The sequence below is a fragment of the Netta rufina genome, assembly GCF_964035555.1.
Source record: "Netta rufina genome assembly, chromosome: 20".
NCBI classification, from domain to species: Eukaryota; Metazoa; Chordata; class Aves; order Anseriformes; family Anatidae; genus Netta; species Netta rufina.
In genome coordinates this window covers 10,418,615-10,443,895 of record NC_140144.1, presented here as the reverse complement: position 1 = coordinate 10,443,895, position 25,281 = coordinate 10,418,615, and the positions used below count along the sequence as shown (strand labels likewise).

Sequence of the window (25,281 nt, the reverse complement as noted above, 5' to 3'; positions counted from 1 at the left end):
ACCTCTGATCCTGATGGGAACGGCTCGGCGGCCTTGAGAGCTGTGTGGCCTGGAACAGGCTGGAACATCTCCCGGCACTTACCTTGCAAAGAGCTGGGCGGCCAGCAGCAGGCAACGGGGTCTGGGGGCTGCGAGCCTCGCTGCTGCACACGAGGGGAGCTCCTTAACCTGCCACCTGCCTCCAGACTTCTTTATTTTAATCCTCTGCAAGTGAGTGGCTATCAGAGCGCTGCCGTCTGGGTGCTTAAGGAAATCGCTGTACAATTCAGCTCTGATTGTTTAAAGCACTTGGCAGGAAGCAATAGATAGCAACTGCCGGGACTCCCTGCCATTAACAATACAAGCTAATGAAGTGAAACGCTCTCCGCAGAAACGTTGTGACAGGTACCCACAGGTGCAAATGAAGTAAAAGCCGTGGCAGGGCAGGCTCTGCACTGCAGCCCCTCAGTCTTGGCTTCTCAAACAAGTCCTCATCACATCTCCCTTCTCCCCGCCCGCTCTCCCACCAGGTCCCAGCACACCCGGCTTTGTGAGGTTTAAAAATGCCCAGGGAGGACCCGCAAAAACAGATGAGCTGGTTCACATCCACAGCTTTAGGGGCAGGGGAGAGGAAGGACGTGCTCCTGGCAATGCCCGCCAGCATCGGGATACTGCGCTGCTGTCTGCTGCGAGGTAAGGCTGTTCGAGGAGATGTGGCATGTGCCTGACTTGGTATTTCTAACGGGAGCTGACGCAGCCAGCGCTGAAAGTCAGGCAGGAAGAAGTCCTCAGACAAGGAAACCAATTAAAAAACATAGCTGACACGGGTACATAGCTTAGGAGATATAAAAAGCAAAACCTAAGAACATCTTCATCCTGAAAACAGGACACACGAGATCTTTACTTTTGTACAAGTCGGAGTGAATTTAACAACAAGGAAATATTGTAAAGGTCACCTGCATCTTTTACGGGTATCCTCACACCTGAAAGGCGAGGCACTGGCTTCAAACTCCACTGGAGATGTTAAAGTTTATGGATGTTTCTGCTCTCATTAAACTGCAGCTGCACGGGAAAAGACAAATAGGGGGCAACCGGATCGGATAAAAGATGATTTTCTAAATGGAAGAGGGGAGAGTTAGGGGAGTTAGGTGAGAGTCCTGCCACCTGCAGCACTGCCAGTCGGGGGAAAGGCACCAGGAGTGCTCCCTCCCAGTGGCTGCCCCTCTCCCCTGCCCAGACAGCAGTGAGCCATGGCCACCAGGCTGTGCAGACGTGGTCAGCGCCCAGCTCCAGCTCCGGGAGGAGAAAGGGCCCAGCTCCGTGCCCCGGACACAGGCACAGCTCAGCCCAAGGCTTTGAAATTCCCTGCGCTGCACAAGTTCTCATAGGGAACATCACAGCAGCATCTTCCCGAGCAATGTTCCCTCAGGGTTAATACAATTTACATAGCACTGACCGGGGAGAGCTGCTCTTTGTGGGGGAAAATGCAGAGCAAGCTTTCTGTTTGACACCGCTGTTACCACACCGTCAAGGACTAGATAAGCAATGAGAAGAAGAACCAAAAGCTCACCAATATCCTCACCCCGAGCATATTTCACTGTCAAAGAGATTAGGATGCTTACTTCTACAACTGGATGAAAAAAATCTTAAAAATTTGTTGCTGCTATTTTCATTGACAATGTAGGCCTTTTCCCCTCTCTACCTATTCTATGACTTCATTTCAAAACATTTTACAACTTTTTCATTACACGAAAATGGGAAAAATAGAAGGAATGAAAGAAATAAAATGGCTTTTGACTAGCAAAAACTCAAAGCATTTCAAAGTTATAAAAACGTAATTTTACGAAAATAAGGGATGCTGTTAGCACTGATATGAAGCACGGCGGGTTCTGGAAGCTCCCAGACACATTCCCAATATCAATGCTTCAAAAGCCCCTGGCTGCACCCCAATTTAATCCCTGCCTTATCATTTTTTAGAAGTTCACATAAATATATCCCCCTCAGACAAGGAAGACCACGGCTACACTGAGTTAACCCCCGAGTCTGTACCGAGTGCCCCAGCTTCCCAGCAGCTTGGCAGGGAAGTGCAGAGTTTTACTGCAGTCATCGTAACAGAATCTGTCACTGCTGTGTCCTCTGGATGTCATTAATAAATAATATATGAAACCACTCAGGAAGAGGGAGAAAAAGCGTGTCTCAGGTTTTTTGGAGCACACTGAGAGGCCGGTGGCAGTGACAGGCATCAAAGGAGAAGTCTCAGAGGACGAGCTCTGGGGACTGCCAGCTTCGTGGTGTCCTGGAGATGTGCACAGAGCCCAGAGGGAGCCACACGCTCAGCAGCAGCTGCCGGCTGCCCCCGGGGGCTGAACACCCAGCAGTGCCCAGACCCAGTGCCTGTGGGGCAGGGGGACCAGGCACCCCGACAAAACAAAAGGAGAGCTGGGTTACAACGACAGTGCCAACATTGCTGGAGAAGGGCAGTGTGTTTGCACAGTCAGCTCTGGGGACGCTGCTTTTAACGTGGTTTAATTAGGTCTTGGCGCTCATGAAAGCCCTAGAGAGAGGTAACTTGTGCTTAGTCAGCCGCAGACGATGGTAACGTCCCTCTTTGTAGTCAACTTACAAAGCAATTTGCCCACCCCTCCCTGCAGCCCGTCCTGGCTGGATCCAGGCATCCTCCTCCTTTCCTTCCGTTCAGCACACGACCTGCTCCATCCCTGCAGTTCCCCTCCTCTCACACCTTTAACACCGGCTGAGACAGACAGGGGTGTCACCAACCCTCACACCAGAAAGCTGCCGGTGCTGAAGAAGCTGCCTGCATCGTCCTGTCCTCCTTCCTTCCCACCCCGGGCTGCCCACAGGCTGTGCACCCGCTCCCCTCCATCACCCAGCTCGGAGGCTGAGAGCCCCAGCTCTTCCCACCCGCACTGACCTGGGGCTTCCCCTGGGAGCACCGTGCTTGGAGGATCAGCGTTGGGAACTGCCCTACCTGCAGCACGCGTGGGGCAGCTCATCCCACCCCGAGCCACGGGGAAGCCCAGCACCCCACGTAACCCCATGGACACCCCAAAGGGAAAAGAAATAATGGGCATTTGGCTGGTTTCACTCTCCTAACTCTGCTTTCCCAGCTGCCTTGTGCTCACCCTGACTCACTCTTATCAGCAAGAAGAAGGAATTAAACAGCAAGAGGAATGCCTTATTTAGAGATGAGCCATGAGCTATCCTCAAAACAACTGCTTGAAAACAAGCTAGGAAAGAAAAAAAATACAACCCCAAAGTACAGGGAAGCCAAGCACACCCTGTCGATCGCAGAAACTATTTCTATCCCCATGAACCTAACGGCCGATGAATTTCTTTAGCTCTCCGTAGCCTAAGATGGGATTTCAAAATGTGTCAGACCTTTCCAAGATCCTGTTCCTGTTCCCGCTCCCCACCGCACCCTTTGCTCTTCAGAGTGATCCCCGGGGGAGGCTGAAACCCCAACCTAGTTCCTTGCCAAAGAGTTTTCCTTTTCATCACCTCCACTCCCACTTGTGCTCATCTGCAGCCCCTGGAGCGCGCTGCTGCTGGCCTCGTTCCTGCTTACAAATGGACCTTGTTGGACCGGGACTAGGAGTGGAAGAAATCTGCTTTGCATCAGTTTCTCTGGGTTTGATTTGCGGGAAGGGTGTTATTTCTTAAAGGACGAGTCTGTTTATTGGCTGGGGATAGTTCTAGTGCATTTCGTTTTTGTTGTGAATTTGGATTAGAGGCATCTCCTTGCTCCTGACAGTTGCTGGCAGCATGCTGTAAAAATATGATTAATTAAAGTGTGACTATGAATCCACTCAGAGGCTTAGATTTTGCCTTCTCCAACATTAAATAGGGAAGCAGCCATTTAAAAAAGCTGAGATCTTGATGCCGATTTCAAAGTACGCTGCAGTTTAGCTCAGCCTGACTACGAAGTTCAACCTTCAACATTTAAAAGCTCTAAGCCCTTGGAGATCAGGGACTCCAGCTTCGGTTCCAATCCCTAACAAATAAACAGGAGTCAAATAACCAAGCCATGCTCAAAAATGACTCCAGCAGCACAGCAGATGCAGCACTGGTCACCTGAGGGGCTCCTGCTCCGTCTACGTGATGGTTTTACCCTTGTAGACAGCCCAGCCATGGAGTATGCGCAGTCCTGCCGCACCGGGATCTTCAATTACAACAACATATTCTGGCTCTTGCTCTCTTCCAGTGAGAAACCACTGGAAATCCTGGAAGACCTTCAAAAATGACTAGCATAGTACTTGAAAAAGCCACAACTTTACTAAATTGAAAAATTTGAATTTCCTAACATGGACTTTAAAGGTACTACTGAATCTTTAATGACTGCATTATAGCGATGGCTCAGTCTGAGAAGGGCGGAAGGTCTTCCTTTGAAGAAGTCAAACTTAAAAAATATATATAAGAAAAATGTCTGCTACGTTCCAAGGTCACAAAGGGTTTCACGAAACTCTGTATTCCTCCTGACTTTGACTTCCTAAACGATAGTCACTTGTTAATCCACAGCACCTACTTGAAGCCGAAGATAATTAGCTGGGAAAAGAAACACGCCGAACTAAAAATACTTCTGTGACAAAGGGTTGCAAGCAGCGATGTGTTGCAGATATAGATAGAAAACAGGCTAGTTACCTATTTCCAAAACACTGAATTCTTATTCATTACATGCTCCTTTTGAGCTAGATTTGTTTTAAGCTGTTAAGTATTCCACAGCCTTCCGACTGACTGGTAGCTGGGAGGAAAGGATGGAGCACTGGGAGGAAATGGGAAGCGCTGGCTTTGTTACTTAGTGCTGTCTGTGGAGGCAGCTCTCAGCCCACTTTTCCACGCTAGCTCTCACACTCCTTCTCTCCTTTGTCCCCCGTGTCTTTGATCCTCCTGGACATTTCCTCTGTCTGCAGCCCAGCCGGGATGCTCGCCCGGCCGCTCCCGGTGAGCAGCCCTCTCCTGACAGCCCCACCAGCAGGTGAACGTCTGGATGGGGCGCTGAACGCTGCAGGAGACAACCACAAAGAGACAACACGCTCCATTTTAACACATCCAGGCCACGAGGAGTCTCCAGCACGCTCAAGGCTGGGAGGTTTTACAACCAGCAGCCAAGCTGTAGGGCACAGCCCGGTGCTGGTGCTGCCCGGACCCGCGGCTGGCACGCACGCTGCACAGGCACCGCGTAACGCCGTGTTCCTGTCAGGCCTACAAGCAAATGTAACGTGAAAGAGATGGCCATTTGCTTCCTAAAAAATAAAAAGATCGATCATTCCCTGTTGTTCAGCAAGAACACAGGCCGTGGTAAGGCACTTGAACAGATAAACTGTGAGGCTGAGCCATAAATTTCGACGGTGCAAGACTGGGAATGTAAATTTAAAATGAAACATTTGAAGTTTGTGTGAAAATATAGTAATTATTAAAGATTATAAATTTGCATGCTTATTTATGTGATTTCTATTGATGTTTTCTTTCTAATTCACTTTTTATTCATTTCTGCATGCAGATAAATCCTAGATAAGAGCATTGTGATGTGCAAAAACCTTAATCCAGCAGAAACTCCCTAATACGCAATTTAAGGCTTTCGGGTTCATTACCACCCTAGGAGCACCGTGGGTGCCCTACTTTATTTGTAGGGCACTGGGTACCCTGAGCGAGGCTGGGTGCGGCCACCCCTGCCCCTCAGAGACCCCCTGTGCACCCATGCCGGGCACCCCATGGGGCCGGAGCTCGTGCCACGGGCAGCCTCCTTCCTGCTCTCAGGGAGGGGAAGGCAGGGCAGCCCTGGGAACATCTGCTTCCCAGACACCAACCTCATCTGTCCTCTCCGCGGGCACTCTGATAACAAAATAAAATTAATACCCAGGCACCATTCTTCTCATCAATCCATCCATCCATCCACCTACTGGCAGTTTCAATAAAAAATCAGATCGATATGAATTATTGTGTGTGCGAACAGATGTCAAACCACGCTACGCTGCGATCAGATCAGATGGGTATTTCCTAGCAAAACTCTATTTATCCACATTTGGTAGAGAAAGCGCATCTGCTCGTCCAGAACCCAAAAGAGATAAGCCTCCTAACGAGACCTGGACACTATCTCTTCAGTGGGCAAAATCCTGCAAAGAATTGGTTATACTCTGAGAAACAAATAGAGTTTTTATTCTTTTTCCATCTCTGTGCTCTCTCCAAGTGCTTCCTTTTTAATAGATCAAACTATAAGAAAGCCTAAACCTTCCGCAAATTCTGTAGCACTCACTATACTGGCATGAATCAGTATTTCGTGGCTGAGACTCCTCCCTAGTTTTGGCCATGGAAGACAACATCTGAGAGTCCCCCAAGGAAATCACAGAGACCACTGCACCGAGCTAACATCTGCCAGAGACCAAAACCCAGCACCTGGGTCAGGATGGAAACAAAGAGGCACCAGTACGTTCTCCCACGCGTCCCCCCAGGCCTCCCTTTCCCCGTAAATCTCTGTGCTCAGCCCCTGAGGGGCGTCCTCAGGAAAGCAGACGAGACCTGGTGGGCGCTTGCCTCCTCCAGCACATCCTCACGGGCTGTGGCAGTAACGGGAGCGCTTTCACTGCTTCTCCGGGCAGCTGCAGACGGATGTACTGGTGTACTCCGATAATTCCCTGGTGCGTGGATGCCTTCATCTTCCCACCTCGTCCCGTGTTTATCTGTCAATTACCCGCCCTAAATTCTTTCACCTCCCCACTGTTGACACCCTTTAAACACACGGTTATGAAATCCAGCCTCTATCATCTTCTAGCCGACCCAGATAACAGACGTGGCTGCGCTCCGTGCTCCGTTCAGCTTCCCAAGAACTTGCTCCGGTGGGGATGCTTCCCAAACCCTGAGCTGATCTCACCACGTTCTGCACAGGGCTTCAGGGCCTCATCAGCCGCCATCCCAAGCAGCATCAATCACCACTTTCCTCTACTGTTTGCCTCCAATCTAACTTGTTAACCATTCCCAAAAATGAGTATTTTTTAATTACTGTTTTCTGAGAATTGGGATTATTTTCCCTCTAAATGCATTCATCTGATTATCTCCAGGATGAAATTCATTTGGCTAATTACCATCTTTTTAATTTGTTTAAGTCTATGTTTCTATTTTCTCTGCTGCAACACCTCCCTGCTAGCTCAGCCTGCATTTATTCAGTGTCTGGCAGACTCACATTTCGGGCAACGAGAAGATTCCCATAAAACCCCACACCAAACGGAGCCTTGAAGGCAGAGCCAGCAATCTCCCCTAAAGCCCGACAGGCGAGAGGAGCATCATTCCAAGGCACAGGGTTATCATTCCCACTCCCCACCAGGAGCCCCAGCCTCGTTTCCCTTCCCGCAGCCACCGCACACCCCGGGGCAGCTCCGCGGCGAGCGGGGGCACTTCCCAGCGCTCCCCGATTGTCCCAGATGTGCGCAGCCCTCTCCAGCAGCAAGGTGGGGTTTAAGGCCAAGAAGAACCAAGGAGTAATGAAGCCTTCCTGGCTGGCAGCCCTCAAAGCCACCTCGGGACCCTGCTGCAGCTGCTCCAGGTCCTGCCTGTCCCCAGGGAGTGGAGCTGCCCTTCGCCTTCCCTGGGGCTGAGCCTCGCACGGCTCCTCGGAGAGGTTATTTTTACCGACAGCCTAGCCAAACGCCACTTTGTTAAAACTACAACAGCCGTTTTGTTAGGAAGTTTAGTTTATACTGAAATAATGACATCGGTATGATCTTCCCACCACTGTGGGGCTGGATGTGCCCACCCCTACTGCAGGGTTTCAGAGCCACACCGCAGAAACCTCACCGCCAGCCAGAGCCACCGAGACCGCAGCGAAGCCCCGTGCTTCCTTTCCAGAGGTGAAATTTCTGCTCCTGGAAGGGAGTTCTGCTTTTGGGGTTTTAAGAGTTCTGTGTTTTTGTTGTTGTTTAAGATTTTTTTTTTGTTTGAATATTTTCTGGTTTTTATTTTACTCATTTTGAAAGAGAGGAGTCACTGATATAATTCATACATTTGCACTGAGACTCTCAGATTTCAGCACTCTCAAGGCACGTAGAGTAGCATTAAAGAAAAGCATAAGAAAATACATTCCCAATTTACAGGAACATCCCACATGATAATATCTTGGGTTTTGCTTTAGTGGTGATTCTTCCCTCTTATTTATGCACATCTATAGTAGCAGGATGCCCTGATTTCATTGCAATAACTGTCTCTATTCCAAGAAGAGAATCGTGTCCTTTAGAATGATGCAATGAGATTCAGATACCCTGGGCTGGAAAACAAAAAGGGAATGCTGACATACCTTACACAGAACGAAGGAAGGGGAATTGTCTCCCACCTTTGATTAGCGTTTTACCGCTCCCCAGCACAGGTTAACAATCCCACTTTGCACCAGCCCTGCCTCGAGCACCATCACCGCTTCCCATCTGCACATGTAGGCCGAAGCACCCTCCTGTCAGAAGCAATCTAAGATCTCATTCATTTGCCAAAAACCTAGCAGATTTTACCTAATGTCCAGCTTATGCTATCATCATCTTATTACAACCCTGAAACAGAGGGAGGCGAACTCCAATCTCATTACCAAGTTCTGAATTCCAGTCAGTGACGCACACGCTGGAAAAAACCTAATGTAATTTTACCACTTTGCTAAACTTTCCTAGTAATAAAAAAGTCTTCAGTTGATAATGCAAATGAGACCAGTGGAGACATTAGGAGAAATTTCAAATATTCTGAGGCTGATGGAACAGCCTCCCAGAAGGAAAGGTCGTGGCACCCAAATGGATCACATTGGCCACGGCTCTGTCCGGGCAGCAGGCTGAGGGCAGCACGGTGCTCGTGGTGCTCTCCCTGGGCTGTCCCCTGGGCTGTGTGTGCCCAGCATGGTGCCAGAGCCACGGCGCCTTGGTGGCACCCCACTTCTCCTCCACACCAACGCGTTTTCTTCTTGCTCAGGAAGCTTTTTGCCCCTTAATAGGACACATTTTCCAACTCGCTTTGTTGTTCTGCAAATTATGGGCTATAAAGAATTAATGGCTGAATATAAATCCATTTAGTTCACCGGGAGAGTATGTGCTTTATGCAGTAGACATTTTCAAAGAAAAGCAATTAGTTGATTTGGCATTTTAATTGTCAGAAAAATAAAGAAGCTATTTTTCACCTCCGAGGATATGTTCAAACACGTAAACATATGCTGTATTTGCTGAAACGGAACTAAGAAATATAACTTATTGGCTAGATGTGGCACAGCTGATAGTTGTTTCTATCGAAAGAAGTGTCTTTGCAATAAAGATCTCACCCTGCAGACTGTATTTGACTTTCCAAAGCCAGGGCCTCACAAGAGGCTTTCAAAGAGCCCGATCAGAGCAGCTCTCGCAGATTGCTCCTAGGGACTGCTAAAAGGCAACGCCACAAGGAAGATCCAGGTCACCGATTCAAAGTGGAGCTCAGCTGGCAGACGGGGCGAGGGGCGCATCCTGCAGCTGCTGCCCAGCCGGTGAGCACCCCACAGAGGGCTTGGGACCGCTTTCGCCAGGGGTGGTCCCGTGCTCGCCCTCGTGCGCTCTGCGGCTGTCGGCGGCGCGGCTCCTGGCTGGGGCTGCTGCTGCCACAGGGTGAACAAGGGACTGTCCATCTGGCAGCTCTCATGCGGCAGCAAATCCATACCACGGAAGCAAAGATACTTTGTCCTGCCTGTGTGTGAGGAGCAGATAACCCCATTTGGCACTGCCGAGCCTGGAGGAGCGCGGGGCGCCCATGCGGGATGATGCAGAGTGACTGACCCCCTCCTGGCACCGCGGCGTGAGGCCTCCCCGCTCTGCGGTCTGCCTCCTCCCCGGCTGCAGCAGGAACGTCTGAAGCTGAGAGGCTGCTTCGTGTGTTGTGAGGGACCAGGGCTGTCCCAGCGCTGAGTCTCGCCTGCCCTCTCTGTGCCGTACAAACAAATCCCACCTTACTCCATGTGCTGAGTTTCACGCATTAACACCCTGCGTGTGTTTAGCAGGCACACCAAAGCTAGCTCGCAATACATTCGAGTTTGCTTTCCCTCTGCTCTCCACTAACGACTCATTTAACAGCAGCACAGCAATTAGAAAATCAATATTCCATCCAGACACGAGCATTTCATCTGGAGCATTACTTAAGGAACGTCTCTTGCAGCCTCATCCTTGCCTGGACGGAGGGTGAGGCAGAAAGGGTGCTGGCGTTAGGCTGCTGATTGATTTAAGGCGATTTCTCTTAAGGCCCACGTGGTATTTGCAGAATGTTTCGGGCTGGGTACAGCCAGCGTGGGTATGACATTCTACTAATAAGTACCTCTGTGCCAGAGCGTGCACATAAATCCAGTTGCGGAGAAATGCAAGCTTGCTTTATTGTTTAATATCATACCACCCACCTGAATAAAACAGAGTCTGACACGTGTCATAAGGAATTACTCCAAAAATGCAAGGCCCCCAGGCATTAAAGCCCCATTCGTATTCCAGTCATATTAACAAAAAATAAAATAAATAAGTAACAACCCCATCCTCTTTGCTAGGAAAGGATTTGCCGTCCAGGCGCTTCCCACGTTGCTGTTCCAAGCTCCCCGGCTGCAAGAGCAAGGGCAGCGACGGAGAACGGGGAAGGAAAAGCAGAGACAAAGCAGGAATCACAGTGGAGAAACTGTTCTGATTTGCTGCATTTGGGTCTGTGCTGAAAGCCTCCAGCACTCTCCGGCACAGACGCGCTCGCTGCAGCCCCGTCCCCGCGCAGCAGCCGCCGGCTCCCCCGGCTCTATATTTAGCAGCAGCGAGCAGCCAGGCGGGAGGCGAAGCGCTGCCCATCTGCAGGCTCTGGAGTGGGAGCGTGTTTGGAAGCAGCCTGCTTTATTTGCACGGTGTTTAAAACACGAGCTGCAGTTGCCCATTGTTGGTGGGGGAAACCGCTCCCTTGCACGCAGGGGAAGGAGGCCGGTGAGGCACGGGGTGGGCTCAGGGGGAGCCGTCACCTTTGTGAGTCTTTATCCAGCGGGGTAACAGCAACAACTCCCTAAGCTCAGAGCAAAACGGCCACGTTCCTTCCTTCCACCTTCTCTGGAAAACAACCCAGATATAGATGTATGTGTTACTAAATGCGGCGGCAGGAATTCCTTCAGTGGGGAATACCAGAGATGGAAGCCGTACAAAGCAGACTTCCCCAATCCATCCTACATCCCAGTTCCCTGCCTTGACTGCATGTGTTGTGTAAGCCATAATTATGCAATCTCACCACTCACCATTGAGCAGATTCTCAGCTTGTTTCAGCTCAGCAACAGATACCAGCTTGTGATCATAATAGAACAGCCAGATTTTTTGGCAAACTTATTGCCAAGGAATAAGGTGGCCTCCTGCATCTCAGGAACGGGCAGCACAAAGATGTGCTCCAGGAGAACCCATGGACAGGGGCCACGACACCGCTGCACGGGAGCTCTGCGACCTCTCTGCGCAGAGCTGGACACTTGGCTGCGACAAAACACTTTCCAGGGTACTTTTGGATACAAGTAGTAGATAAAACCATGGGCGAAATAGCCCAGCCTAAGTAATCTTCACAAAGTGTTGGATGTAGACTTATTAATTTTTGGCAGGTGATTACTCACTCAATTTTTCAATGAAAAATTAATGAAGAATTCTGAATACATTTTTCATGAGAGACCGTACAAAATGAATATAATTTTGAAGGTTTACAAATGGGTGTTAAATAATTGTGAAACAGTGGTCAGATCACAAAGCTAGTTCACAACATTTATTAGGGTTTTTATTAACCACTTTTTGAAACAGTTGGCCTGCCCTAAACTCTATCATACAATAGGCTTTGAAAATTTATTTGTATTTTATTCAATTATCAGGATGAATACAATTAGGAGAACTCAATTCCTCCAATATGTTTAACTGATACCCACCAGTTCAGTTATTCTTTCTACACTACATGCCAAGAGCACGAACCAAATTTAATCCTACATTCTTACGCACTGACATTTATAGAAAGAAAAAAAAAATACAAGAGGAAGAAGTGTGTCCAGAGAAACTACTCCCAGAGCTGAATGACACATTTTTAGCTTCTTGGTGACAAGGTGTGTGGTTTTAACACATCACACTGGAGGAAAGAAAACTGCCAGGGATGCAGGTGATACAGCACTCCTCTGATCCTGAGAATACTGACACGCTGCTCTCGGCCACCTGCAACTCGCTGGAGTCAGGAGCAAGAACGGTGCGTGCTGATTTGGAGCAAAGCAGGACCATGGGCTCAGTGAGATGAGGAACTGGGGAATTATCTTAAATGTTTAACGGGAACTTCAATCTTCCAAAACCTTCAGACCTATGATTGGGTTGGTGGTGCAATTATTCAAGTTGAAACCTTTTTTTTGCATTTTAATTAAATAAAAAGGGAAAAAAAAAATCTAATGTGAATTTTAGAACACCAAGGCCAGGACAATAAGCCCAGAAAAGAGCAGGACCAGGAGCTAGCAGCCGGCTGCCTGGCAGCATCCTGGTGACCCAAGCCCAGGTCCCACCAGTGGGCACCCAGTGCTCCCAGTGCCACCCACCCAGCTCCCCGGGGTGTCCCCAGGGTGGGCAGAGGCCGGGGAGCAGTGGGGTAAAGCAGCCGGGCTGCTGCTCGCGGGGCCCCGTGGGCTCGAGGCGCGGTGTCTGGAGGCGCGGGAGGAGCTGCGAGCGCTGCGTGCGCTGCACCGGGGGGCGAGGGCAGGGAGAGGATTTCCCCGGGCTGTCAGTCAGCCCGGCGTTTGTGCAGAGGGCCTTTTCATTTCTAAAAGTTGTTATTGGAAAATGTCACTATTCATTGTCAAGAGTTCCCGTGATGCAGTAACTCTCATTACACCTAAGCCCTCTCAGCACAAAATAGCCACACACTGATAACCTGAATATATTTGCGGCAGCTGCTGTTCCACAGCCTGCTCTCTTGTACAGTCAGGTTATTTTACATGCTTATTAGCCCCATTATTTTATAACTCATTCCTCTGTGTAATGCTGACTCTCTATCACTTCATTTTAACAGAAAGATATGTTCCTCTGAGGCAGTAAGGGACGAGGAGCCTCAGCGAGGGGAAGGGAGGAGGCTGGCCTGAAGGCAGCAGGTCCCGCTGTGCCCGGGCTGAGGGAGCTCCTGGTGGCCTGGAGCCCTGCAGCCCGTGTCCCCTGGGGGTCCTGGAGATGGTGTCCAGGGGAAAAGCTGCCAGCACTCCCCCGTCCTTGTGCTGTGTTGTGCCTTGCTTGGGCCAGGCACCCGTGTGTTTCTTGCGTGCACACCCCAGAGGAGCTCCAAAGCTAAGAAGGGTGTTCCTGAAGGGGTGATGCACGCTCACACACGCTCACACACACACATTCACATTCGGCTCCCCCAGGGCTCCTGTCTTAGGGATGCACAGAACAGACATGCCAGTGCTTTCAAGGAAAAAGGTAGGGAAACGGTGCTTCTTCCAGCAGCAGCCTGCATGTAGATGTACACTGGATTCATTGGAGAAAGGTTCAAGAGGTGAGAGGAACCGTGGGGACTGGTTGGGGGGGAGCAAGAGGCGTCCCTTTAGCTGGAAAAGACAAGGCGAGATGGCACGACAGATGTCCTCTTAGCGAATTATCAGCAAATAATGCATGGTGAAATAAGAAAGAAACTGTCTCTCTCTACTTACTGCCTTTTACTAGAACAGCCAAGGAAGAGATAACAAAGATGAAAGGCAACTAACAACAGATTTAAAAATATTAGTGTTATAATTTATGTATCAGATATCTCACTGTGTTTGCAGCACTCACTGATACAAGATGTAATTGAGAACAAAAACTTCACAAGGCTGCAATGGGATTTTTAGTTTTTTAGACAATGAGCCTTTTAACAGCATTCCGAAGAGATAACCGAGCTCTCAACCCAGGGAATAAACCAGCCACAAACTGGCACCAGGCGCTGGGCTCCTCGGGCCATCGCTCTGACGAGCTCCCATCACTCTGCTCTGTCACTCCCTGCTACCAAAACATTTGCTGTGACCGAGGGGTACGCAGGGGTTCTGCCTGCTGCGAGAGGGCTGGAAAGGAGGGTAATCAGGTGAGTGAGAACCTCAACGTGAGTGACTTTATCTAAGGAGGGCAAAACCCCCTGCCTCGGTTTGCACAAAGAGCTGTAGATATGAAGGCATCAAGTCGGAAAGCTCTCCAGTGCATGTCGGAATCAGGTACAAAAGGGCCGGGATAATGAAACAAAGACAAATCATTCCTTGCCCTTTTCTTGCAGGTCTCACTCAAGGCCCTGGAATTGCTTTATGAATACATATCGAGGAAGCTGCCAACAGTCTCGGGAAGCAGTTACGTTATACGCAGACCATAGGCCACGTTTAAGAGATGGGAGTTAAACAAAAATCACACAGAATCAGCTGATGACTTCTCCTAAAGTTACACGTTCAGTTAGAACACGTTAAAACAGAATTATCACCCGCTCTGTAGGGCTCTGATGCCTGTGTAAATGAAGCCAGGAGTAACTAGTTAAAGGAAGAAGGATCAGGGAGATTAATGCTAGCTAGACTTACTTCCCTAGATGGCTCATAGAGCTTATAATAGAAGAGGGATGCAAGAAAGCAATTAAAAGACCTAACTTAAATAAATCTCTAAGTGCTGAAGGTTTGCCAGCATATACCTCTAAATTCTTCTGCAGTGCATCTGGGCCCCTTCCTCTAGGGACTCCCTAACAACCTTTCAGACATCAGGGTAATTATTGCAAAGTGTGACCCAGACAGTGGTTACTGGTGTAATCAAAAAATCCCCTTGAGGTTTCAACATTAGACACAATCTCACCAGCAAAGCAGGCTTCCAACTGCTGGCTAACATTTTTGTAATGGCTAAATGTAAAATTTCCTTCTCCACGACTCCACGATGCACCCGGTGGGCTGGGGTCACGCAGTCTGCTGCGGGACTGCTCCCAGACAGGCTGCTGTGTCCGTCAGGGACCTGCCACAGCTGCAGCCCCTGGAAAAGGCTCCTAGCAAGGAGCACACTCACGGAGCTCAAGCAGAAAGAAGACAGGTAATGGAAGGAGAGAGGCAACATCTGAATGTTGTTATTAAACGGGTATGATACTGCCAGTGAAGTTTTCCTGCTTTGGCAGGCTGGGCACATCTGCTCCCTCGCAACATTTCCTATACAAAACTTGCTCCCCTAATGTTTCAGCTCCTCAGACTGACTGAGTGTTTTATCTCCCCGGGGAGCTTACAGACTGCAGTGGATTTGCTAGTTTCTGGTGCCCAGGGAGCTTCCACTGCTGGGACATCAATCCTTGCTTGGTTCTAACATGCAATCTCCAATTTAAGCAAACAGGGAATAAGGGAAGAAATGAAATACTAATTGCAATCCAAATTGCTCTATCTTCTAGCCACCCCCTGCCAACCCTCCTCCCTGCTCCCTAATCCATAAGGTCTGAGTGATGATCAGTGAATAATTAATTCTGGGTGAGCGAGAGGGACTTCACGCAGAGAGCCTCTGCGGGCACGCTGTGCAGCTCGGGCAGCCCATGGGCAGCATGGGGCACGCACCACGAGGGCTCTCCGACACGCGCAGCCTGGTGGCACCCTGCTCCTTACAGCTCCTGGGTCAAACCCTCTGCGCCCGCCCAGCCAGTCAGTGCCAAAACCAAAACCTCCGTGTTGGCGTGGGGCATTACTAAAAGCCGTGGTGGAGGTGCCATGAGCATGAACAAGGACATGTCAGTGATTGTACCTGGTAAGGTGCAGTCTTAAAGTAAGCATTTCAGCACGCAGCAAAAGAAAGAAAAAATATTGCAGTGTGGGGGTAGAACTATGCCAAGCTGGTTCTGAAAACACAAAAGTTAAAACAAAAGACAGCTCCCAAAGAGCCGAATGCCAGACCTCGGCCTTCTCTTTTGGCTCAGACTGAAAGTGAGTGTGTGGGGGAAATGCTGCGCTGCACATGTCCCTCCTCTTACAAGAGTCTGGAACCAAGCCTCTTGATCTGAGTACTACCAAATTCAAGGAACCCAAAATTTGAATTCACATTATTTTCTTTCTCTTTTTTAACAATACACGGGACTAAAACTGTTCAGATGACATGAGGCAGCAAGACACATCTTGTGCTGTGTCTGAGAATACGACACACATCTCTCTTGCTCCAGACTCTCCATCCTACAGATTCAAGAGCACCAGAGAACCGAGAAAAGCGGTCAAAGCGCGGGTGCTTCGCCCTGCCCTACCTGCAGAACTGCTCCTCCTGGGCCTGGAGGGAAATGTGGTGCTGATGTGGCAGCTGAAGGGTGGCAGCCCGATGGGTGGCAGCCCAGGGACCTGCTGCTGCTCGCCAGGGCCAGGTGACAGCAGGAGGAGGCTGGTCTGCGGCCCCAGCACCCAGCGCAGGCTCAGCCTTCCTTCGGGCCCAGAGGCACCATGCCCAGGCAGCGTGAGCAGCAGATCCCACGGTGAGCTACAAGCAGCCCTCAGCCCTTCACTTCAGTGCCCAAAAGCAATGAGACTTTTTCTAATTTTCTGCCAAAATGCCTCTTCCAAAATACACGTGAATCGTCCTATGTCCATATATATGTGTGTGGCATTGAGAGTGCTGCTATAGAGCCACACATCCATAACGGAACAAAGCTCCCCACACAGCAAGGAAAGCAAAATATTAATTATTCAAGGTGCATACAACAGAGTTATGTAAATCATCCGTTAACTACCGCAGGACTGCTTTGCAGAGGGACTCCTATGGGGAAGAAGCACCGAACGCTTCAAATCGGGGCTGTGTGTAATCTCTCATGTACCAGCAGTGGAGCATGGGGGTTATTGCACAGGGCCAACGTAATCCCAGAGACATTTGTAAATGTGAGCAAAGGGGACAGCCTGATATAATACCCATGGCTTTGTAATTACTAATACGTTGGCATCGTTTCGTGAGCGAATGCCACCCTCCCGCACACCATCAGTCATGTGCAGCGCGTGCCACATCCCCGTCTCACACAGTTACTTACGTAAGACACGTGGATTAAAACCAAATTCATATTGCTGGCTTTTATTCAAATCAGCTAAGTATATTTTTAAAACAAATTATATTTTAATTCTAGCTAAAATGCAGTGCCTTAATTCAATTAAAATCAGTTCTTGTTTTTTTTTTTCATCACACCTGACCTGAATTTTGCTGAAGTGAACCTAAGCGAGATGTTCTGTAATTGTGCTGAAAATTAAAATTATACACACTGCCAATGAGGTAAACAAGACCGTAATGCCGGCGTTATAAGAAGATACCCACAGGTGAACAACGTTCTTGAAATCTCCCTCCTAGTCATTTCACAAGAGGCCCCATATCAGAAGGCATTATTAAAGAGAGCAGGGAGGAGGAAGGACAGAGGAGCCCATTTTTCCTCTGCCTGTTTTTTTCTCCCCTCACAGCTGATGGATGAACTTGACATAGTTATTTCGTATTCACAAGTCCTGAACATCATTACATCCAGTGCTCCGTACAACTGGCTGCTGGCAGCGAGCTCGGCACACGGGCTGCCTCCAGCTACAATCAGCGGATTTCTGTGCACCAGCACTGCAATATGAAACGGGATAACAAGATATACATGTCAGACGGCTGCGTCTTCCAGCACTCGGAACAAAGGCTTGAAAACCTTGCCCACCTCCGCTATATGCTCGCTCACAACTCCGTCTTTGCCCCTCACACAGACTTTCAAATCCGAGCCTTGCAGTTTCAACAAAGAACCCGGCTAAACTTGATTTTAAACATCTCCTCCTTCCAACAGGCACCGACTGCTCACACTAATTGCCAACAAAAGTGATGAGTAGAGGACGGAAGAAGCTGGTGCATGCAGCACTGTCACTTCCCTGAGATGGGAAATTTTGTTCTGAGAGAGGGCAACCTGTGGCAGATGCCAGCTGGGTGTCCCTGCCCTGCTGCAGGGTGCGAGGGGCACAAACGGGGGCACGCTTTGATGGCCTGGCTAATTAAATGCAATTGCATGCTGCCACTGAAAGGAAAGGGCTTTTTCTGCCACCTTCCCAATGCTCTGCAGTTACACAACTTGGCTCAGTGCCCTAATGAAACTCACACCCCTGCCCCAAATAATAATTTCCCACTGAATCGACCCGCTGGCCTTCCTCAGGCTGCGATGGCTGGATCTGCTGCGAGGGGAGCCAGTGGGCTGGGGAAAGGAAGGCTGATCCTTTCCGTTTTAACATACTGTTTTCAGCAGCAGCAGTTTTCATTGTGTGCTCGACTGTTTAAGCCTGGGAAAGAAGTATCTTAGCTTTGTCATAAACAAAAAATAACTAAACCAAACCAAAACAAAATAGCAGAAGGGCCTTGAACTAACAGAAAGCCTTTTCTGGTAGAAAAGCTGTAGTGATGGCATTTCCTTTCTTTTTTTTCTATGAGTCTATTGACATGAAGAGTAATGCTAATGTAATTGCACTGAAATTCATGCACATGAAAATCTCAACAGGGCAAAGTCAGAATAAATGGTCTGTTTGAAAACAAAATGTTAATGCGGCGGCGCAGCAGGATCTGCCTTCCATCTGAAGGATACCCAGACACCATCAGCCACAACTCAACTTCGCTGCCACCCCTGCTCGGAGGCTTTGCTGAAAGGAGAGGAACGGGACCGTGTGCTCGTAACCCCGGGGTGCCCACTGCTGCACCCATCACCTCGGCCAAGCAGCAGCCAAATGAGCCAACGCCGTCTGATCAGGCTGCACGAGGAGTAAAAGCAAAGCCAGCCTCCTTCCATCCTTCCACCCATTAATCAACCTGAGCTCCCACCACAGAGACAATGCCTTCCGATTGTCCGCATTTACCAAACATTCTTCAAATGCTAACCATCTGCAGCTGCAATACAATGCTTTGATTACAAACGTCAAAAAGATAGAGCATAAAATTAACTTCTCCTTATTTAGTAGGTTTAGAGAAATGTGGCTTCACGCTACACTAATTCAGTGCCCTCAGTATGAAAACTCCCCATTATGATGTCTCATCAAATTAGAGCCAACGACACAACGATGTCATCTGTACCATCACACAACACTATATTTTGTAATTAAGCAGGACAGTGAAACAATGGCCTTGCTTATAGAGAAAAGGTCAGGAATGCAAAACATATTTTTGCAAGCTAATTGTAAGATGCATGAAGCCAATTATCCCACTAGTGCTGCATATGCCTAAGTAGGAAGGATTTTATAATTTTGCTGCGTGACTCCGAGTCGAGTCAAAGTCCTCGCTGCACCCCTGTGGGGCACTTTGTGGGTTTGTTTAGATGGTCAGGAAACCAGGAAGCAGAGAAAAGTGAGTAAGGCTATTAAAGTAATTCCAATTTCTTAGCTCTTCCCTTGACATTTTACAATAGCTTGAAAATTTTCTAGGAATTAAGATAGTCTTTTACTGGAAGATATTAGATGACTTCCCTGTTAAATGAGGATGTTTGAACTTGCAGGGTAAGGGTGTTTATGTATTTCTTTGAGACTGACAAATACATTTACCCCATTTAGCCTCGGATACAAATTGCAGATTCACATCCATGTGCAGAAGCCCGAATATATATGTAAGTAACTGAAACAAATTCACCAGGAGAAATGGCTGAGACCTTGCTGTTGCCTTGGGAGAAGCTGAAAAGCACCCCGTTGGCTTCAGGCTGTCTTTGCCCCTCTCGGGGTTGCTAAATGGCTTTAGCTGAGGGGAGCAGCATATTGCTGAATGGGGCTCTACAAATAGTTGTGTGTGCACAGAGCAGTGCAACTGAACTGCAACCTTGTGGGTTTACTGGAGCTCTACCCCCCTTAATTAAGAAAACGTCATGCAAACGGTGCTGATGGGGAAGCGCCTGCGCTTTGTCGAGCCCTGGCTGCAACTGCTGGGGCTGCAGAGGAGCAGAGGAAGCGCTCGTGCCCACCTGGACCTGGAGATGCCCACCTGGACCTGGAGGTGCTTTTGCTCTTACTGCTTCTCATCGGCCATGCACTGCAGCACCCGGCTGATTCTGAAGGGAGTAAGCGCCCCTGTTGACGTGATGGAAACCCAAACCGCTTGTATCAGGGAACCGTACCTTATTTTTACAAAGCTGACTATTACCCTTTCTTCCCTAAAAAGAATTGTTTGTTTTTGCTTCAGTGTCTCCCGGAAGAAAACTCCCCACCCCCCTCTTTCCATTAAAAGCTTTATCCCTTTAAAAATATTTGAATATTATTTCCTAAACTTCCTACTACATGAAGGAGGCGGTGAGCAACACGAGTTTCTGTGGAGAACTGATAATTTCCTCCTGCATCTCTTCTTCAAAGCGTTTCTCTGATTTTACTCTAGCCTCCTAACACAGCCATTAATTGGAGATCAGTAATTAACTTTCTGGTTCATGAAATACTTTGCAAAGGAATCCCATTAAAAGGTTGATTTGCACATTCCTAGACAAGGTTGCCCTGATACAAATGCAGGCACTAGATGAGGCCAGCAATCCTCAGACCGTCCTTGAATCTCTGAGCTCCTCTTTGAGCTCCCCACGCTCGTTCCCTGGATGCAGGGTGGAGCGGGACCGGCCGATCTCCCCCGCACGGGAGTGCAGACATCAGTACCTGCCGGCTGCTCCTGCCCTTGCAGGATGTTATATTTTGCAGGATGTTATATTTTGCTTTTCAGTTATGGCTGATGGCTCTGAATGGTTTCCATATCCAAACTCAGCGGTGCTTCCTCAAATATTTGCATTATCAGGAAAACCCTGCAGTGTGCACCTACCGTTCTAACTTAGGAAGCTCCAGTGGCTAATGCCATCTAAGTAAGGAGCCAGAAGAGCCAGCAAGCTCTCCAGGACATGTTCACAGAGATCTGAAAGCCCCCCGTGCATTGTGCCAGCGCCCCAGACCTGCAGGATGAGTCACTCCTCTTTCCACAGGAATCAAAGTGACTTCTTCGTACTTTGTGATGCAGTGGTCACCATGTTCTCCTCAACCTTCACCAATTTCATCATAACTAAAAATATTCGGCACATCAGGTTTGTTGGGAATAACCAACTGATAATTAGATCTAGTAAGAACTCAAAGCTAAGTTTACTGTACGAGCATGATAAGTTATTGATGTTATCCTACTGCATCAAAAAAACACGTTAGGAACACTTGAAAACCCTTAGTGCAGACTGAATTAGCACATTGGGAATTAAATGCTCTGCAGTACATGACTTGTATGCTCTCTCTTCCCTCTGTGGGTTATAAGCAGAAATTTTTGACACGATTTTAAAAAAGTATTTTAAAGAGGGAGTCACAGTAGTGCAGGTCTTTGGTGTTACCGATGCATGGCTGTTCCCCTTCCAAGGCTGAGGCTCATTTAACAATCAGCCATATGCTCAGACTTTTGTAGTGCCAAGAAAAAACATAAATGGAATGTTATCTTCTGGAATTATGAAAAACAAAATAAAAAAACCTTGCAAAATAATCCCAAATGTTACTGACTGAGTGTCCCTCAGCTTTAAATGAATTCTAAGCACGCTGAGAAAAAGTGTCTTTAGGAATGATCAACTTCAGGATTACATCAGAGTAATTAGTTACTCAGAGCACTCATCTTTCACCAAGGAAGTCAGAAGGCATCCATCCCATAAAAGTGACTGTGTCCCTCTCCTCTCAGTCCTAGTGTAAAATTAGGGTGGCCTTTGCCAGTTTCAGAGGAGATGGGACCATGTTCATGTATTTAGGTTTAAAAACAACAACCCCCATTTAACGGACTTTCTAAATTCCTGGCAAACTTTCTTTTTCAGAAATTACTTTTAAAAGATGACTGTGAGAGAGCGCCAGCAGTGACGGAACAGGTCGCTACCACCAGAACACAATCCCAGATGCCCTAACAACACATTTAACTCTGGTCCAGCTCTGGGTACCCAAAGCCCAGCCCCGGAGCTTGCTCCATCACACAGGCTTCAGGAGAAATGTTGGTCCAATTAAGAACAATCCATCTGCCAAATGCTTGATTTGTGGCTGATTCCAGAGAGGCCGCTACAAAGACAAACATTCAGAGCTCCGTGATAAAAACTTCGTTAGCTGCTGTAATAAATCAGGATGCAGGAGACATTGTTAGCAAAAAGGCAGTTTAACAGAATCCTTCTTTAGCCCTAACAAGCAATCTGACTAGCCAACAAATTGAAAGGCGCTCATTCCACAATGCTCCTTTGAATCTCACGCTGATATAAACTGATTGTAGCAGATTAATGCACCTCTCATACCAGACACTAGTTAGACTTGCTCCGATTTTGCTGCTTCTGTTCACAGTCAATAATTGCATCACTATTACTGTAATGGGGCTCCAAGAAAAAAATCGGCATGTAAAAGAATGGTGAAATCCAGCCTGCTGCACCAACGTGAACCCCGTGGTAATTTACTGGAGTTAGCACAACCAATTTATTGCACCTTTTTCAAACGAAAGTCTCTTCTCAGTCAATGTAAAATCCCATACCACGAGAAACAACCACGTGTTTCGTACAAAGGTAAGCTCTGCTTGACTACAACCAGCGCATTTCTCTAATGCCCTGCTTTGAACAAGTCCTCAGATGTTCTTCATAGACAAAACATAGTTGGCCAAATAGTTGGCTCTGCAGAGACAAACCCCCACACTTCAGGACTGGCAGCTCCTCTCTGGGATGCCACAACCACGCTTTGTACGGGCAGCTCGGCACGACTCTGCTGGAAACCTGGCTGTTGTCTCTGTGTGGCTGCAAGGTGGGAACACCAGCCCCTACTGACCCAAATCCCACAGGGCAATTCTGGTCTGATGCCACTGAGACACTGTGTGACGCCTCCAATGTTTAAAGGTATTTCCTGGTTTGCTTTGTTACAAAACGCACATTGTACAAATTTCTCACTGCGGAGGGAGGTAACCACTTGCCATTTTAAATTTACATGAAGTATTGCAATGCATACATTAATCAAGCACAGGTTAAAGAGCGCCTGTTTATAGCCTCTTCCCTGCTCTACGTACATGTCACGTCCATCTAGTTAGCTGTCTGTGCATGCATGTGCACATTGCAGGTATTTGTATGCACCTGCTGTACACAGCATGCTAAACAGGACATGCAAGAAAAGCACAGAAAATAAAATTACTAAGAGATAGAGCACAGCACCAATTTAGATATGCAGAAGCTAAGTAACAGAATCATTTGCGATCTACTAGAGCCCAGTACTTCAACCTCAAGTGTTTTGTCTGCATTTATTGCACTATTCATTTCTGCTACGGTATCTCCTGCAAAAATTCCACAAAGCCCCAGAGCAGAACGGTGTTACAATGGGTACTTCCAGCAGAAAAGCAGCAGTTTGCAATCAGCTTCAATACAAGATGGAGTCAAGAATCAAATATTTAAGAAGTAACTATTCTGCTACCAGATGCTTCTTTGAAGTAGTTCTTGGATTTTGAGAAAGACAAGGAAGCACAGCAGAAAAAAAAAAAAAAAATGAACAAGAGCAATCTAAAAGACTCAAGCCCCTTCGTACACAGAGCTGCATGCATTGTGCATTTTAATAGACACAGGAATGTTCAGGAAGATAAAATTATCTTCCATAACCAAACCCTTGAAGGGTGACTGAGAAGCCCAGCTGCTGCTTTCTTTCACCTCTCTGAGAGCAGCACCTAAGGCCGAGGCCTTCTGCAGCAGGTACTTGCTGACGTGCAGGTCTGACACTGCTAGGAAGGCTGGGGAACTAACAGCTCGCTGTCAAAATCTGCTGAGTGCCAGATGGTTTCCTCCAGACCAGGCCGCGTCTATGTACCATAGATCAAGTTTATGAGTGATGCCCAAAGCCCTTCATTTTCAGTTTCTAAATACATAAGCAAATCCTTGGGGTTTATTCAAGGCTGCCAAATGCTACCTCTCCTCCAACCCACCTTGTGTACTCCACACCGAACATGCACTACAGCCATTCACTGAATCTCCTTAAAGAAAAGCTCTGGTAAACGGGGCTCTGTCTGAAAGGGCACTGCCCAGCAAGAGCCAGGGTACCTGAGCTGGGAGGGCAGGGAAATTACAAAGCTTCATTTGGGAAAATGACTTTGGCTCCAGGGCTGGCCAAGCAGCTCATTCCCATGTCCTATAGTGCCAATTCACAGAAAGAAACAAAACTCATCTACATAGAGAGAAACATTGTCCAGCTTGCCCGTTTTGGGGTGAAGCAGCAGCACTCTGGGCAGATTCCTGGCCACCCGGCTCCCTCACTCGCCTTCCACACGGAGCACAGTGCCCTACTTTGAGCATCTGTGAAAACTGCAGCACAGAAACCACACCGCCTCTGCCTGCTCAGATAGTAACCCCTGGAATACTACTCTACGCTGACCAGCACAATCCTTTTACCTGCTAAATCCAGAAGGAATAAGCTTAGGTAATCTCAGGAAAAATCCAGATGTGGGCTTCATAAATTCCCTGCCCCTCCAGTGAGTGAGCATAGCTAAAAAGAAGTTGCCATTGTCTAAAAGTGAAGCATGCACTCAGTGGATTGTAATGTGCTGTCCTGATATTTTACAATACCACTGCTACAAAATGATAACACCACTGCACTTCCTATTTGGCATGTTTTTCAGACAAAGACTTATCTTGGCACCTCAATACTTCTGAGTCATTCTCTGAAGAGATTCACGTAAGGTTTAAAGATCTTCCTTTTGGAGACAAACCACTAGTTTGTTTCTGTGACTGGTAATGGAGCCTGTCATACCCAGCCCTGACCTTGATCTGCATGTGAATTTACACACAAATTTACCTAGAAACGTGTCTGCCTCATGCACACCCTGACATAAATGTACATACACATAAATACACAGAAATCCACTAAAGAGCTTTACTTTCTAGCTGAGCTGAATGACAAAAACAAGGTCTGATTTCCCCTGTATTTTGCTGTCAATTCACTCCAGTTCTGGCCATCCCATGTCAAAAGCTTCCTCCGATCCATCTGCATATTCCCTGCAACACATCCCTTCTGGACTGAAAGATCCTGCCGTGGCTCAGACAGAAAGGCAGCTCCGGCCACATGCCGGGCATCCATCGCAGCGTAATGCCGGCGGGCAGGGGCTATGCTGGAGACGTGTGTGGAAGGGAGACGGGGAGCTGGGCAGATTCCGGTTGTTATTGTTCGTACAACGTGCAGCCCGGCAATGCTCAATGCACCCGCTGTGGGAGCGTCCCTCTCCTCCCGCCTTCACCCGCATCAGTCGGCTTTGGCTGCTACATCTCCGTGCTATTTATATGCTGGTGCATCAACTTAGGATTTACTGGGGGACAGACAGCAGATCACACAGGCTTCTCGGTACGCGCTATTTAACCTGAAAGGGAGGGCTTGCACCA

The 25,281-nt window shown here is 48.2% G+C and overlaps 1 protein-coding gene across 6 annotated transcripts in view; it reads right to left on the bottom strand.

Annotated features, from left to right (window-relative positions):
• DAB2IP (DAB2 interacting protein) overlaps nt 1–25,281 on the bottom strand; it is a 123,954-nt gene that overhangs the window by 76,492 nt on the left and 22,181 nt on the right. The window lies entirely within an intron of this gene.